This window comes from Eretmochelys imbricata, chromosome 2 (assembly GCF_965152235.1).
Source record: "Eretmochelys imbricata isolate rEreImb1 chromosome 2, rEreImb1.hap1, whole genome shotgun sequence".
Lineage (NCBI taxonomy): Eukaryota > Metazoa > Chordata > Testudines > Cheloniidae > Eretmochelys > Eretmochelys imbricata.
In genome coordinates, this window is record NC_135573.1 from 144,147,817 (window position 1) to 144,163,290 (window position 15,474).

Consider the following 15,474-nt stretch of genomic DNA (forward strand, 5'->3'; position numbering starts at 1 on the left):
ATGACTGACTGATGGCACTGAGGGTTGCTGAACTTCTCCATGCTTCTCCTTATCTCTTCTTGGCTTTGCAAGGAAATCCACCAGTTGCTTGGTACCACTGGTTGGTTTCCTTTCAATTGTACTATAACACTCTGCCTCATGACGTGTGATGCAAAGAAAGATATTTTAGTTTCACTGGATCTAGAAATCCAGTAAGTTTTCACTGGGCGCTATATTCTCACCTACCAAATGAGGTGGTGCTTTAGAAGCTGGCAGCTGATTTAGACACATATTGAGGTGCACTTCTCTACCAGTATTCAATGGTATTCTCACTGGTGGAATTAAAATGTGGTTACTTTTGCCTCCACTCTACATGAACTAGCAGTTTCAGTTCAAACAGTCCCTTCTTCTCAAGTCAAATGACCTGTCTCTGAATATGACAACAAATACTGAGGTATAAGTAGAAGCAGCACAAAAGGCATTTAATGAATTACCAGTGTTAGTTACTATAGTGTCTTTCATACATGTCCATAAAGTCTAGCAATATTCTCATCACACAAGCAATACTGCGGTGAAGGCAGGTAAATTCAACACAATACCCATGACCACAAACATTCAGCACTGTTACAGCATTGCAAGAATTGTAATAAACTGGAACTTTCTGCAAGAGTAGGAGTACTTGTGGCACCTTAGAGACTAACCAATTTATTTGAGTATGAGCTTTCGTGAGCTACAGCTCACTTCATCGGATGCATACCGTGGAAACTGCAGCAGACTTTATATACACACAGAGATCATGAAACAATACCTCCTCCCACCCCACTGTCCTGCTGGTAATAGCTTATCTAAAGCGATCATCAAGTTGGGCCATTTCCAGCACAAATCCAGGTTTTCTCACCCCCCCACACACACAAACTCACTCTCCTGCTGGTAATAGCCCATCCAAAGTGACCACTCTCCCTGCAATGTGCATGATAATCAAGGTGGGCCATTTCCAGCACAAATCCAGGTTTTCTCACCCCCCCCACCCCCATACACACACAAACTCACTCTCCTGCTGGTAACAGCTCATCCAAACTGACCACTCTCCAAGTTTAAATCCAAGTTTAACCAGAACGTCGGGGGGGGGGGAGTAGGAAAAAACAAGGGGAAATAGGCTACCTTGCATAATGACTTAGCCACTCCCAGTCTCTATTTAAGCCTAAATTAATAGTATCCAATTTGCAAATGAATTCCAATTCAGCAGTTTCTCGCTGGAGTCTGGATTTGAAATTTTTTTGTTTTAAGATAGCGACCTTCATGTCTGTGATTGCGTGACCACAGAGATTGAAGTGTTCTCCGACTGGTTTATGAATGTTATAATTCTTGACATCTGATTTGTGTCCATTTATTCTTTTACGTGGAGACTGTCCAGTTTGACCAATGTAAATGGCAGAGGGGCATTGCTGGCACATGATGGCATATATCACATTGGTGGATGTGCAGGTGAACAAGCCTCTGATAGTGTGGCTGATGTTATTAGGCCCTGTGATGGTGTAAAAGAATAAATGGACACAAATCAGATGTCAAGAATTATAACATTCATAAACCAGTCGGAGAACACTTCAATCTCTCTGGTCACGCAATCACAATCAATTGGTAAACTCTGGCAAGTAAGGCCTCATTGTCACGGAATCTATCCTGGCCCCTACAAGCTCTATCGTCTGTGATGAGATAAGAAACAATTTCTCCCTGGAAAGTCCAAGTCTGGAAGTCCAGTGGAATGAAGAGCGAGAGGGTGCAGCTGGGGCTTGTCAGTGTTTCCTTATGTGATCTGCCCCAATCAGACAGTTGCCTAGACACGGTAAAACATAGATTCCTTTCTTTTTTAGGTTTGCCACCACCATGCAAGGCATTTCATAAGGACTCTCATTGCAGTGGAGAGTCTATTTTGTACTGGTAATGAATTGACCCCACTGTAAATCTCAGGTACTTTCTGTGGACCAGGTGGATGGCAATGTGCAAGTATTTGTCCTGTATGTCAAGCCACAAACCAGTCCTGAGCCACAAGAGATGAAATGATGGCTGCAAGTATTATCATCCTGAATCTGAGGCAGCATATATACTCGTGCAGTCTCCTGAGATCTAGGACAGGAAGAATAATAACCCTTTTTTTCTTCAGAATAAGGAAATGTTAGGAGTAGAAGCCTATTTCCCTGCATTCTTGCAGCAGCTGCTCTATCATCCCCTAACAAGGCCACTTCTTGTTGTAATAGGCTGTCAAGGAAGGATCCCTGTAAAGTGATGAGGAAAGATAGTGTGGAGAGGGCAAGGAATGAATATGGATGGGGAGCCATAAGCAATGATGTCTAACACGCATTTATCATCTGTAATCTTTACCACGTGTCATGGAAAGTGGTGAGGTGATTTCCAAATGTCTACTCTGGGTACATGCATGTGTGAGTGCAACAGACAGAGATTTAAAAGACCAAAACTAAACTTTATTTCTAACTGCTTACAATTTAATTAAAATAAGGATTTAAGGTTTAATTTCCTCCTACTGCCTACACCCTGTCTGATGTTTTAATGCTCAGTAGTGAACTGTCACGTCCTAATCAGACGATGATGATTTTGGGAAAGAAGAAGCAATAGTGTAAAAGCAAAAACATGAACTCACGGGGAAAATTCTTTTTTTCATGCAAATACAAATGATACATTATCTGGTTTAGGCATTAAGTGGGCTTTTATGTATTCATTTTTAGTATTAGTTTACCAGAATATTTTTCAAACTTTTCCATTCATCGTTAACAGTTTCAACATCTCAGCAATTTAGAGTGAGATACCTTCATTTTGGATTCATTTTAAGGTAGTCCATGAAGTCTTTTCATCCTACACAGATGATATGTTTCAATGAGACATTTAAAATCCCACTCAATGATTTGAAATCTCTTTCATGTAAATCTGTTTTAGCTTGAGAGATCTGTTTCTAAGCCCATTATTACATTGTCTCCTTTTCAAAGAAGGTATCTGAGAGAGCCCACTGAATGTCACTATCTCTATGCACTTCCTCCCCTCTATACTGTAACAATTTCTCAAAATATTTTTTCTGTGTCTCATAATGCAAAGCATCAGCAAGAAGGGTAATTATGCTAACTACTTGTCAATGTCAAAATCTAACATAGCTTTAAAGATTGATTACCCCTGCTAATTGTCAGCAAGGGTGTATCAGTGAGACAAATAATTTTTATAAAAGGGTATTTGAAATGCATATGCTGCAGCAAAGTTTCATATGTTAGAAGGTCAGGGTAATTTCACATTTCATTTTATATTTATTAATGAGAGGGAAAGCAAAGATGGAACAAGCACATATGAACAGGTAGGAAGCCTGTATTCTGAATGATACCTTTAACCACAGACGACATACTGTGTCCGTGAAACTAAAATCTACTGTTAACATAACCATGACTGACAAAGAGCAAAATATGCTAATAAGATACTTGAGAAGGATGCCATCAATGCTGCCATCAATTTCTGGGCCCAAGGGGCTATAATAAGTACACCCATTCCCATTGCACAGCTTCATTTCTCTCCCCTCTCCTCCCCCTTTCACCCTTTACTGTTAAGAATGTTCAGGATTCCAGAGTCCACACTGTAAAACCTGATGGACCCCATGAGGATCAAAGATGTAGAAGTTTATGGAGGTGAACAATATGCTAAGTCTAAGTCTAGATTTTTTTTCACCCATGAGCCGAAGATTTTCGGTGAGTTAGATTTTCTCTGCTCACTCTACATTTCAGAATGGATAGTTGACTTTTTTCAGGTAAATCTAAAGCAACTTCAAAACTGGGGGCACCATGAAAGCGTTATACAACTTAATTCAAATTTATAGGGACTTTAAAAGTCCATCCAATCTTACAAGGTATTAAGAAGATGAGGATATTCTTATTACAATTACATTGATAATGGAGGATCTGCTCTCACAGAGGGCATATTACATACAGAGGAATCAGAAGAAAACTGAGTCTCCAGGACACCTTAGGTGTATTGCCTGTTAGAATATAGATATTCAGGCCTGTCTGCAAAGGCCTATACTCTAAGAATTCAGGTCTATTCTTATGACTTAGCTAGTTATAGAGGTATAAAAGAAAGAATCAAAATCACTGTCTGACGGTGTAAGGTCCTTCTCTTACTGTGACAGTCTGAGGCCCTGTTCTTAGGCTAAGGCCTTTGGCTAAGCAGCAGAGGCAGCCATAAGCTGGGAAGCGAACGGTCACATCCTCACATTCTAAACTAGTCACATTGAAAGAAGGTGCTATTGGGCTGTTAGGAATACAATCCTGTCCTGATAATGCCTATCGCCTCCAGAGAAAGGGAAGTGCCTAGAAGATGTAAAAGGAAACTTAGTTTGACAGTATCCTGTCTGGCAAGAACTCACTTATCAATAGCTGGGATGTGAAATCCTCATTTCTGTGTTTGTTCTACCATTGTAGTCCCCATTTCCCCACTGTTTGTCTGTATAATCTCTGTTTGGTTCTGTGATTGTTTCTGTCTGCTGTATAATTAATTTTGCTGGGTGTAAACTAATTAAGGTGGTGGGATATAATTGGTTAAATAATCATGTTACAATATGTTAGGATTGGTTCGTTAAATTTCAGGAAAATGATTGGTTAAGGTATAGCTAAGCAGAACTCAAGTTTTACTATATAGTCTGCAGTCAATCAGGAAATGGGGGTGTGTGTGTGGGGGGAAATGGGAACAGGGAATGGGGTGGGGAAATTGGAATCATGTTTGGCTAAGGGCAGGAATGGGAACAGGGACACAGGTAAGGCTCTGTTGTGTCAGAGCTGGGAAGGGCGACACTAAGGAAGGAAACTGGAATCATGTTTGCTGGAAGTTCACCCCAATAAACATCTAATTGTTTGCACCTTTGGACTTTGGGTATAGTTGCTCTCTGTTCATGCGAGAAGGACCAGGGTGAAGGAATAAGCCCCCTAACATTGCCACCCCAGCCACTGACTCATCTGAATAATACTTTGTGTTTGGCACTTTACAAACATTACTTAATACAGTCTCACAATACATCTGTTAAGTACATGGATAATTGTGTGTGCGGCATGGAAGAATCTGGATGATCTCTTTCCGTCCTCACCCCATTTTTAAAAAACAGCTGCAATTTCCCAGGTAATACAGAAAAAAGAACAATCCATAAATTGAACTATTTGGCTTGACCCTACCTTTCTGGGCCAAAAGAAATCTGATGAGGTTCAATAAGGATAAGTGCAGGGTCCTGCACTTAGGACGGAAGAACCCAATGCACAGCTACAGACTAGGGACCAAATGGCTAAGCAGCAGTTCTGCGGAAAAGGACCTAGGGGTGACAGTGGACGAGAAGCTGGATACGAGTCAGCAGTGTGCCCTTGTTGCCAAGAAGGCCAATGGCATTTTGGGATGTATAAGTAGGGGCATAGCAAGCAGATCGAGGAACGTGATCGTCCCCCTCTATTCGACATTGGTGAGGCCTCATCTGGAGTACTGTGTCCAGTTTTGGGCCCCACACTACAAGAAGGATGTGGATAAATTGGAGAGAGTCCAGCGAAGGGCAACAAAAATGATTAGGGGTCTGGAACACATGACTTATGAGGAGAGGCTGAGGGAACTGGGATTGTTTAGTCTGCGGAAGAGAAGAATGAGGGGGGATTTGATAGCTGCTTTCAACTACCTGAGAGGTAGTTCCAGAGAGGATGGTTCTAGACTATTCTCAGTGGTGGAAGAGGACAGGACAAGGAGTAATGGTCTCAAGTTGCAGTGGGGGAGGTTTAGGTTGGATATTAGGAAAACCTTTTTCACTAGGAGGGTGGTGAAACACTGGAATGCGTTGCCTAGGGAGGTGGTAGAATCTCCTTCCTTAGAAGTTTTTAAGGTCAGGCTTGACAAAGCCCTTGCTGGGATGATTTAATTGGGGATGGGTCCTGCTTTTGAGCAGGGGGTTGGACTAGATGACCTCCTGAGGTCCCTTCCAACCCTGATATTCTATGATTCTATTATACTGGAAAGCCTGATCCTGCATTAAATCACAGAATCACAGAAATGCAGGGCTGGAAGGGACCTGAAGAGGCCATCTAATCCAGCCCCCCTACACTGAGACTGTAAACCTAGAACATCCCTGACAGGTGTTTGTCCAACCTGTTCTTAAAAGCCCCCCAGTTGTGGGGATTCTACAACCTCTCTTGAAAGCCTATGTCAATGTTAACTATCTTTACAGTTAGAAATTTTTCCCCTAATATCTAACCTAAATCTCCCTTGCTGCAGATTACACCAATTATTACTTGTCCTACCTCCAGTGGACATGGAGAACAATTGATCACTGACCTCTTTATAGCAGCTCTAAATATATTTGAAGACTGTTACCAGGTTTCCTCTACCCCCAGTCTTCTTTTCTCAGTTCTTTTAACCTTTTCACATATGTTAAATTTTCTAAACCTTTCATCACTTTTGTTCATCTCCTATGGACCCTCCAATTTATCCACATCTTTCTGAAAGTGTGGTGCCCCAAACAGGACACTACTTCAGTTGAGGCCTCACCAGCTAACTAGAAGACAAAAAACCCAAACCAAACAAATATGTGTATACATAATATACAAATAGAGTGCAAAATTTAACTCAAGCTCAACTATGTTGAATAAACTATGTAGCTATATAGGTACATGTATAATACGTATGACTCATGTATTTGACTACATATATTCACTTGCATTTCTCCAGTTATTAATGTGTTCTGGTAATATTTGTCGTTGTCTGAACAACCCAGTGTGTCTTGCCAGTTGAAGTTTTGGGGTGATTTTGCAGAATGCCTGTTCAACTATTTTATTTGGAATAGAAACCAATTTACATTCTCAAAAGCAATTCAAAAGATAAAGCATAGACCAAATACTTTAGCTCTGTATGCTTTCTTAAAAATAAGGGAAAAACCATCACATGATTTATAATATGCATTGCAGTTCAGCATATTTTTCAGTAGCAATTATAAGTTACATATTGTCTATGAATGCAAATTTGATGGGATATCCAAAGCACTTAGAAGCACACGGTTCCTGTACTCTATTCAAGCAAAACGCCCACTGAAGTAAATTAGAATTTTGACTGAGCAAGGAATGCAGGATGAGGCCCTTTAATTGTTATGCTACAAACTTTTTGTTCTAATGTTTTGCCTTGATCAAATTTAATTGGGCATTTTTAAATATTTACCCTCTCCTACTTTTTAATATGTCTCATTCCTATAGCAGCAAAACAGTAACACTAGGCCATTCTAGAATTTAATTTTGCTAATTGAAATGTAACACTGCACAGCAACTTTTGTAACCTCTCAGCAACACAAGTAGCAATAAAAGACAAAAATAAATCAGTCCTTTATTCCTGAGCTAAAAATGTTGCAGACGCAGCTTGCTCAGCCACTGTAGGAGGGAAAAATGCATATTGTTCTGAAGCTACGTATCATTCATCATTTTACCTATCTAGATATTCATACAGCATTCATCATCATGATAAGCAGCAATGGTGGGATTTCAAAGACCTACACTTCTTCCCTTTTCAGGTGGAAGACTAGCAGGTATGACACAGGTAATTTAAGTGTGGGGGAGAGGGAAAAAAAGAAGATCCTTGGGGAGGAAGGGGTAGAGGTGGTGGTGGTCATAGGGAGGATACAAACAATAATGTGTTTATAAGAGGACATCTTTGAAAGCAGTTCTCCAATCCAGTTCAATTTCATCCATGCCACTGACCCATCTCGAGTTACCTATAAAAATGTGGAAAACCAGAATTGTAGGAAGTTATTCCTAGGTTTATATATGAGCCAAAGTTGATCGTTACTAACAGATCTCTTAATTGGCTATACTGCATGTTTATTTCTACTGAAGACAAAAATTAAAATAAAGCCTTAGCTTACTATAACAAAGGCAATAAATTTTCCACCACTGGTCTATAATGATTGACAGAGTACATTAATGAAAGGGTGCTGTTATTACTGATTTACACTTCTACATTTTGTCAGGCTCCCAATATTGGGACTACTGTCAACACAACCCTGACAGGCAATATAGATCAAACACCCAACAAAGAGTTGTAAATTTGCACAGTTGCTTCCTTTCCACCCTCACAACCCCAACCACATTTGCCTGATACCTTCGTGGAAGTTTTGGGAAACCTGAAATTGCTTAGTGGTACCTTCTCAGAGATATTGATATCCTTGAGCAGACAATGCCCACTGAAGGAAACCTCAGGCTAAAACGAGATCTTGTCCTACGTCAATGACTTCTTAAAACACCTTTCTACCCCTTTTGTGCACTACTCTAACCCTTTGTATCTATAGACTTTGCACTCACAAACTCTCTTCCCTGATTCTGATACTAATTAGACATATCAACCCACTAACTATACAGTATTTAGATGAGAAAACAAAAATGAAAGTAACACATAGAATCATAGGGTTGGCAGGGACCTCAGGAGGTCATCTAGTCCAACCCCCTGCTCAAAGCAGGACCAATCCCCAACTAAATCATCCTAGCCAGGGCTTTGTCAACCCTGACCTTAAAAACTTCAAAGGAAGGAGATTCCACCACCTCCCTAGGTAACCCATTCCAGTGATTCACCACCCTCCTAGTGAAAAAGTTTTTCCTAATATCCAACCTAAACCTCCCCCACTGCAACTTGAGACAATTACTCCTTGTTCTGTCATCTGCTACCACTGAGAACAGTCTAGATTCATCCTCTCTGGAACCCCCTTTCAGTTGAAAGCAGTTGTTTCAGTTGAAAGCAATTGAAAGCAGCTATCAAATCCCCCCTCATTCTTCACTTCTGCAGACTAAACAATCTCAGTTCCCTCAGCCTCTTCTCATAACTCATGTGTTCCAGTCCCCTAATCATTTTTGTTGCCCTCCGCTGGACGTTTTCAAATTTTTCCACATCCTTCTTGTAGTGTGGGGCCCAAAACTGGACACAGTACTCCAGATGAGGCCTCACCAATGCCGAATAGAGGGGAATGATCACATCCCTCGATCTGCTGGCAATGCCCCTACTTATACATCCCAAAATGCCATTGGCCTTCTTGGCAACAAGGGCACACTGTTGACTCATATCCAGCTTCTAGTCCAGTGTAACCCCTAGGTTCTTTTCCGAAGAACTGCTGCCGAGCCACTCGGTCCCTAGTCTGTAGCAGTGCATGGGATTCTTCCATCCTAAGTGCAGGATTCTGCACTTGTCCTTGTTGAATCTCATCAGATTTCTTTTGGCCCAATCCTCTAATTTGTCTAGGTCCCTCTGTATCCTATCCCTACCCTCCAGCATATCTACCACTCCTTCCAGTTTAGTGTCATCTAAAAACTGGCTGAGGGTGCAATTCACGCCATACTCCAGATCATTAATAAAGATATTGAACAAAACCGGTGCCAGGACCGACCCTTGGGGCACCCAGTTGATACTGGGTGCCAAGTAGACATCGAGCCATTAATCACTACCCATTGAGCCCGATGATCTAGCCATATTTCTATCCACCTTATAGTCCATTCCTCCAGCCCATACCTCTTTAATTTGCTGAAAGAATACTGTGGGAGACCATATCAAAAGCTTTGCTAAAGTCAAGGAATAACACGTCCACTGCTTTCCCTTCATCCACAGGGCCAGTTATCTCCTCATAGAAGGCCATCAGGTTTGTCAGGCATGACTTGCCCTTGGTGAATCCATGCTGACCATTCATGATCACTTTCCTCTCCTCCAAGTGCTTCAAAATTGATTCCTTAAGGACATCAAGGACACTGGTCCTTGATACTCAACTTTGGACAAGGAGCTCAGGAGGGTGAAAGGTTTGGTTCCTCAAACATAAATAAGAGCACCCTAATTCCTATTATAAATTATGCTGGTTGGCGATGGCCCCAAGGAGCCATGATGGCAGCTGGGAACTTCCAGAGCACAGGGAAGACCCATATCCACTTTCCCCAACCACAGAGTGCAGGGAGGGGGGCTCATCATAGGAGTCACTACACCAACTCTATACCACTGGAGGATTCCTCTGCCTAGGAGTGACCCTCCTGTGTGTTTGGCTACGGTTGCTTTGCTCCCACAGCATGGCCCAAAACAAGGATAATTCAGTGACAGTCTGGCAGGGCTGGCCTTACCATGAGGAGAACTGAGGCGGCCGCCTCAGGTGCCAGATTGTGGGAGGGACCCACTAGGACCAAAGTGTAGAAAATTGTGTCTGCTCCTGATGCATATGTATTCTCTCTGCTGTAGATGCACAGAGATGCTGGAGAGCTGTGCTGGAGGAAGGAGGGCACAAGAGACATAACAGGCAGGCAGGAGAAAAGGTGAGAGGGAATAACAGAAAGCAGCAAGAACTGCAGGGAGAGAGTGGAGGAGGAGCTTCTTATGTACCTCTCTAGCACCCCCAGAAGCCTGGACTGATTAACACCAGCTTCTCAGGGAGCTTCCTGTTTCCTGCTGCTTCCCTGAACCCACTTGAGGAGAACAGGCAGCCAACTGAAGTAGTAGGAGCCAATTAGGCCCTTAAGACACTGATATCTTCCCTCACTCAGGCCCTGCTACCAGCCTGCTTATTTGTCCCCTTCAACTGATTGTTGAGAGTCACTATAGCTGGCACAGAACAGCAGTCATGAGTGAAAGAAGAAAACGCTCCTCTGGGGAAGCATTCAGAAAAAGAAAGAAAGCAAAGGAAGCTTTTCTATCTAAGCAGGAAGGAGCTCTCCTGAGATACAGAGACACAGATGTTTACGGTGAGCCTTCCAGCCCCAGTGAGGATGTGAGTGGTGTGGAGATGCCTGATCTTCCAGTTAGTCAGAGAGCAGGTGACCTGGCAGCTACTGCAGCATCCATATCTCCATCTCAAATGGATATAACCATGCACATTCCTGAAGAAAAGTGTAGATCAGAGAAGAGTGTGGTGGAGGCGCAAGAAACAGCTGCTGCTGAGTTTAGTTCCTTAAGTCTAAACGATCCAGGACTGTGGACCCACTTGAGCGGTAGCTTGTGGGACTTCCTTGTGCTGCATGGGCCACAGCAAGTGAAAAACTTCATGTTCCCCAAAGACAATGAAAATAGAAGTTTTCATCTAACACATTACTGGCATGAAATCCCCAATGGTGACAAAGTGAAAAGGCCATGGCTTATGTACTCAAAAACCCAGAATGCTGCATACTGTTTTTGTTGCAAACTCTTCCAGTCTAATGTTCCAGACACATTGGATTCTACAGGAACAAAGGACTGGAAAAATCTGACTAGAAAACTGGCATGCCATGAGAAGGCAGGAAATCAACACAGAGCATTTCATAGGTGGAAAGAGCTTGAGACGAGTCTATGGTTAAAGGCCACCATAGATGATCAGCATCAAGAGAAGATTGCATCAGAGTCTCTTTGCTGGCAAAATGTTCTGAAAAGGCTTATTGCCACTGTGAGAATGCTTTCTACCCAAAACCTAGCACTGCGTGGCACTTCAGATCAGCTGCATGTGCCAAACAATGGAAACTTCCTTAAAATTGTGGAGCTGATGACTGAGTTCGATGCTGTACTCCAGGAGCATCTAAGAAGAGTCACCACCCAAGAAATGTACACAAACCACTACCTTGGAAAAACAATTCAAAATGAGATCATACAGTTACTGGCAACAAAAGTCAAACAGAAGATTGTGGCAGATCTGAAGTCACCAAGATATTACTCTGGACTGCACACCTGACATCAGCCATACGGAACAAATGACTTTAATGGTGCATTTTGTAACAACAACAGAACCTAGTGAAAATGTCCCTGCAATGGTGACTGTCAGAGAGCATTTTCTAGAATTTACTGACATTGATGATACTACAGGAGCTGGTATGACAAATGTGCTTCTTAAAAAGCTGGAAGATACGGGAATTGCAATAGCTGACATGAGAGGTCAGGGCTCTGACAATGGTGCCAACATGAGAGGAAAGAACAGAGGAGTGCAGACATGGATTTGAGAGTTAAACCCTCTAGCTTTTTTTGTCTCATGCAGTTCTCATTCATTGAACTTGGTGGTCAGTGATGAAGCATCAGCTTCTAGTGAGGCTGCTGATTTTTTTAATGTAATTCAAAGCATCTGTGTATTTTTCTCTGCATCAACTCATCCATGGCAAATTTTGAAGCAACATCTGGGAACATCCTCTCTGAAACTGAAACCATTGAGTGCCACATGATGGGAAAGCTGAGTGGAGGCGATAAAACCTATCAAACATCAAATTGGGAAGATAGATGATGCCATAGTTGCCATTATGGAGGATAATGCTATGACAGGAACTTTTCGTGGGAGAACAGTGGCAGAGGGAAATGGAATCACCAGAAACATACTGTGACGGGGCAAGGCCAGATGGCTATAGAAAAGTAGTGGGAGACAGATATATTAGCCCCAGGCTAAACAATTCCCTGTTACCAGGATAAATAAATGGCAGCTGCTCCAGGTCAATTAAGACACCTGGGGCCAATTAAGATCTTTCCAGAAGGCAGGGAAGATAACTAGGTTGATTGGGACACCTGAAGCCAATTAGGGGCTGGCTGAAACTAGTTAAAAGCCTCCCAGTTAGTCAGTTGGGTGCATGCATCAGGAGCTGTAGGAGGAAGCCATGCTGTTGGAGGAACTAAGCAGTACAAACCATATCAGGTGCAAGGAAGGACGCCCTGAGGTAAAGGTGAAGGAGATATTGAGAGGGGGCTGCTGTGGGGAAGTGACCCAGGGAATAGTACACGTCCTATTTCCAAAAAGTCAGCTACCATAGCAGATACTATTAGGATCCCTGGGCTGGAGTCTGGAGTAGAGGGCGGACCTGGGCTCCCCCCTCCCCTCCCCGATTAATCACTGAGACAGGGAGACAACAGAGTCTGTGCGAGGGAGGGTGGCTTCTCCTCACCTCCCTTGCTGGCTTACGATGAAAATGTCTCAGTAGGCTGTAACCCTTGCCACTAGAGAGAGAAGGGCTATGTGGAGGGTCACAGTGAGTATCTGCTGCGCTCCCTGGCAGATATTCAAAAGATCGAGGCAGCCGACAAGATTAATTGCAACCGAGATGTGTTCTCTACAAAACTGGGGCAGACGACTGAGACCTATCACCATATCCGCACGATACCCAGAGCCAAGGTAACATTGAGACCCTACCGAATCCCAGCAGCCAAAAGAGAAGAAATCAAGGCTGAAGTAAAGAAAATGTTAGAATTAGGGGTTATTGAAGAATCTTACAGTCAATGGTCCAGTTCAATCATTCTAGTGCCTAAACCTGATGGTACCACAAGATTCTGTAATGACTTTCATGGACTGAATGAAGTATCCCAATTTGATGCACACCCCATACCATGCATCAGCGAACTGGTTGACCGACTGGCTAGTTCCCAATTTTTGACTACGCTGGATCTAACAAAAGGGTATTGGCAGATTCCCCTGACCAAAGAAACTAAAGAAACGACAACGTTCTCTACCCCGGACGGGCTATTCCAGTATACCATCCTCACTTTTGGGCTACATGGGGCCTCAGCCTCATTCCAGCGCCTCATGGAAAATACATAACTTCAAATTTCTGTGTGGCTTAGTGTTGTGGCATGACATACTGTTTGAAATAAATAAGAGACTCCAAGGTGTTGACCTTGATATATCTGGAGCAATGGAACAACTGAACAAAGCAGTCATACCTACAGTCTTACTGGTCAGATGAGGGATTTCAAAACGTTCTGAAAAGTGCACTGAAGTTGGCAGAGTAATTTCACACTGAAGTTATTTTCGCACCCATTCAAGGATACAAGAGTCTCAGAAGAAGAAGACATTTTGATTACGAGGCACGGATAATCCCATAAGAGACCCCAAACAACAATTCAAAGTTGAATTCTTTAACCAGGTACTAGATTGTGCAATACAGTCAGTTGAAGATGTCAGTGAAGTCAGTTGTGCAATACAGTCAGTTCATGCAGCTCAAGGAACACAGCAGTACATTTGGGATATTGTATGATATTCCAAAACTCCTCACTATACCTGAAGAAGACCTTCACCAGCAATACAGGGCACTAGAGACAGTGCTGACACATGATGACATGCGCGATATTGATGCGAGTGATTTAGGGGATGAACTGAAAACCCTTTCGAGATACATTTCAGCAGGATCAACTCCAAAGGCTGTTCTGGAATATATGTGCACAAATAAGATGACCATCCTCCTTCCAAATGCTTTTGTTGCTCTGTGCATACTTCTAACACTTCCTGTAACAGTTGCCAGTGGAGAATGCAGCTTCTCCAAGCTGAAGTTAATAAAAACACATCTATGCGCCACAATGACACAGGAGAGGCTGGTCGGCCTTGCAACCATCTCAACAGAGCATGAGCTGGCCCAGACTGTGGACCTTCAGCAGGAAGCAGTTCAAATTTTTGCAACTAAGAAGGCACGGAAAGCACCACTTTGATTATTCAAACAGATAAAAATGCCAGTGTTTACTATGCAGACAAAAAACGTTACATTTGCTGTTAAGGTGTTTGTTACTTAAAATTTTTGAACAGGGCATTTTAAGTTGTTAGTTCTCCATTATTGGGGTAGGTAGCAGAGCAGTACCATGAGAGGAGTAGAACAGGAAGAAGGCAAAATTGAGACCTTTCAAAGTTTTGGTCCAAGCGAGGGGCTGAAGGTAATGGCTAGTGGGGTTCTGTTATGCCACAAGCCGTCACCTTCAGCCCCCAACTAAAACCTCTCCAGCACATCATCAAGGGTCTGCAACCTATCCTGAAGGACAGCCCATCACTCTCACAGATCTTGGGAGACAGGCCAGTCCTTGCTGGACAGCCACCCAACCTGAAGCAAATACTAACCAGCAACCACACACCACACAACAAAAACACTAACCCAGGAACCTATACTTGCAACAAAGTCCGTTGCCAACTGTGTCCACATATCTATTCAGGGGACACCATCATAGGGCCTAATCACATCAGCCACACTATCAGAGGCTCATTCACCTGCACATCTACCAATGTGATATATGCCATCATGTGCCAGCAATGCCCCTCTGCCAAGTACATTGGTCAAACTGGACAGTCTCTACGTAAAAGAATAAATGGACACAAATCAGACGTCAAGAATTATAACTTTCAAAAACCAGTTGGAGAACACTTCAATCTCTTTGGTCACTTGATTACAGACCTAAAAGTTGCAATTCTTCGACAAACAGACTTCAAAAACAGACTCCAACGAGAGACTGCTGAATTGGAATTAATTTGCAAACTGGACACCATTAAATTAGGCTTGAATAGAGACTGGGAGTGGATGTGTCATTACACAAAGTAAAACTATTTCCCCATGTTTATTTTTCCCCCCTACTGTTCCTCACACGTTCTTGCAACTGCTGGAAATGGCCCACCTTGATTATAACTACAAAAGGTTTTTTTTCTCTTCTGCTGGTAATAGCTCACCTTACCTGATCACTCTTGTTACAGTGCATATGGTATCACCCATTGTTTCATGTTCT

The 15,474-nt window shown here is 42.7% G+C and overlaps 1 protein-coding gene across 1 annotated transcript in view; it reads right to left on the reverse strand.

The window, feature by feature from the left end:
• The window catches only part of ADCY2 (adenylate cyclase 2), a 432,318-nt gene that overhangs the window by 215,348 nt on the left and 201,496 nt on the right, over positions 1–15,474 (reverse strand). The gene's annotated exons all lie outside the window — the stretch shown is intronic.